General features: G+C 29.4%; 1 long non-coding RNA gene across 1 annotated transcript; it reads right to left on the bottom strand.

Annotated features, from left to right (window-relative positions):
• Positions 1-400: 400 nt before the first annotated feature.
• On the bottom strand, positions 401-1,854 carry LOC127149126 (uncharacterized). The gene is made up of 3 exons (XR_007820528.1): positions 1,723-1,854; positions 1,420-1,484; positions 401-701 (listed from the first exon to the last, which is right to left on the bottom strand). It is a non-coding gene; the product is annotated as an uncharacterized LOC127149126 (long non-coding RNA).
• Positions 1,855-2,765: the final 911 nt, after the last annotated feature.

The raw sequence follows: 2,765 nt of genomic DNA, 5'->3' as shown, positions 1-2,765 counted from the left end.
AAAACCAAAATTTAAATGGAACAAAGGGAGTTAGATAAATTTTATTATATTTTATAAATAATTTTAATATTTTTTTATTTTTAAAAATGTTCTTTTTTAATACAAAGGTTGAATAACTAAGTGATAGTTAACAATCTATGCCACTAAAATAATTTTGATGGCGTACCAACAAAATCTTCTTGGATATTTTATTATTTAAACTGTATACTAATTCTATATTAGTAATTTGTAGCTATTTTAGGTCAGATGAGTTGTTTTGTCAGATTAATCAAGATATACATAAATTGATTTGGACATTCAGGAATATCAAAAGAAAAATTTGCAGCTATTTTTACTTGCACATAGCGAACAATTTTAAGCTTTAGTTAATGGGTTAATTTGGAACATATTTAATGTAATGTAATGTAACAATTTCTTTCAAATTAAGTCAAACTTGAAATCTCCTAAAACAAAATTAATCTTCTCCAATAATCCTACCAAAGTATCTGTAACGACCCAACTCTTTATACTAAGCTGAGGTCGTTACTAAAAAGAAACAATGACAAGAGACACCTTTTTGAAACGAGGGAAGACTAAATTTTCATTAAAAACGGAATATGAAAACATTGAAACATAAACGCGGAAGCAAAACTGAGTCCCCATATGGCATGTCACGGATCCTTCTCTGTCGCTCGCCAGCTTTCGTCTACCTTTACCTTCGCCTGAAATGTTAAACATAGAAAGAGTGAGTATAAACATATACTCAGTAAGGGACCTACTACTAGTCCCGCTAGGTGTCTGTTAACTTCCCATTAGAGTCCTGAAAATGGTACCCAATCTCTGGCACGTTCCCGAACACGTGCAACATGCGCTCCCGTAGGAACGAAAATCTGGTCTTCGGTGTCCCGGGGGAGCACCTAGGACATGCTGGTCTGTAGTGAACCCGGGGGTAACACTAAGACAATCGGGATGCGAGGACCCCGTCGAATCACTCGAATCATATCTTTATCCATGCTAGACTGGCGTCCCGTCGGACCACTCAGTCCTAAATAGGTGGTGATCCCGAAGGACACCCATGCAGGTACGACTCTAATAGACAAAGTTAACAGAACACCCTATCCATAGCATGTAGCATAACATAACATCATAACATGGCATGAGTATTAATCTTAACGTCCTTAATCATGTGATTAATATATCATGCATTAACAATCATCAACAGTCATCAACAACATACTACCGGTCATTAACATAACATCAGTCATCATCATCAATCATCAACATAATAATCTCAGTCATCATCATCAACATCAACTATCATCATAATCTCAGTATAATCATTATCCTCAAATTATGCATCTTAGCTACCATCAATGCATAATCATAATTACATGCGGTCTCTTGAATTCAGTTCGAAGGTCTAGTAGGAGAATCTCTTACCTGGAGATTTTAGCCAAACAAAGGTACTCCCTAGTTGATAGTAAAATTCTCCAATTAACTTGATCCTAATCATAAAAGGAACACTTAGTATCTTAATTAATGAAATTAGCAATTGGCTAACATCCAAAAATCCTCCCAAATTAATTAACTTTCTAAAAATTGGGGTTGAAACCAATTCAACCTTGATTGGGAAAAATCCAAGATTTAAATCTTAAAAAGTTTAGCCAATTGAACCTTTTACAGAAAACCCAAATAGATCCAAAATTAAATTAATAAAATATTAATTTAATTTTATTTGCTTACCAAGGTTACTCAAATGGAGGTCGAAAAATCCTCTTAATTCATCACTTTAAATCATCAAGCTTCTAAAGAGACCAATCTTAACTTTAACTGAGGCGGCGACAGCAGAGGGTTATCTTAGAGAAGAAGATAAAGAACCTTTTTCTTTTTCCTTTAATTCCATCTTAAGCATTCCAATGCTATTTATAGACCCAAATAATAACAATAATAATTATTATTATTATTATTTCCTTTTCCTTTTAGGATATATATATATATATATATATAATACCAAAAAATATACATATATCTTTATTCCCATTATCTTTCATAAATCAATGCCTTAATCTTAGGCATTTATAACCATTAGTAATAATAATAATACTTCTTTATTATTATTATTTTTCTCTCACCAAAATCTACAATAAATATATATTTATTTAAACCATTATTCTCTCTTATAAATATATATCTTTTTCGTCCAATCAAAATCAATCATCTCTCTCTTCATGAATTATTTTCTTTTCCAAATAAATATAATTATATTCCATAATATAATTAACTACACTTTTCCAAATTATTAATTAAATATATATATCCATATATATATATAGTCAATTAATTACAATTCCACCAAAACTAACTTTTCCCTCCAAAATCTCAAATTAACTCAAGTCCTCAATTAATTTAATCAATCAAATCTTTTCTAATAAATCACTTATAACTTCCAAAATGAATTATCTTAACTCAACCATAACAACTTCACTCCATAAACAATATTTATCTTGCTACAGAATAATTAATTATCATCCACAATAATTAATTATTATTTTCCTTTCTCCCAAAATAATTAATTATCTTCCACAATAATTAATTATTATTTATCTTCTCCAAAAATAATTAATTATCTTCCACAATAATTAATTATTATTTATCTTTCTCCAAAAATAATTATTAATTATCTTCCACAATAATTAATTATTATTTATCTTTCTCCAAAATAATTATTAATTATCTTCCTCAATAATTAATTATTATTTATCTTTCTCCAAAATAATTATCCTTTT

The sequence above is a fragment of the Cucumis melo genome, chromosome 4 (genome assembly GCF_025177605.1).
Source record: "Cucumis melo cultivar AY chromosome 4, USDA_Cmelo_AY_1.0, whole genome shotgun sequence".
Classification (NCBI taxonomy): Eukaryota; Viridiplantae; Streptophyta; class Magnoliopsida; order Cucurbitales; family Cucurbitaceae; genus Cucumis; species Cucumis melo.
Note: the sequence above shows the minus strand (reverse complement) of the source record. Positions and strands in the feature narration are given on the sequence as shown.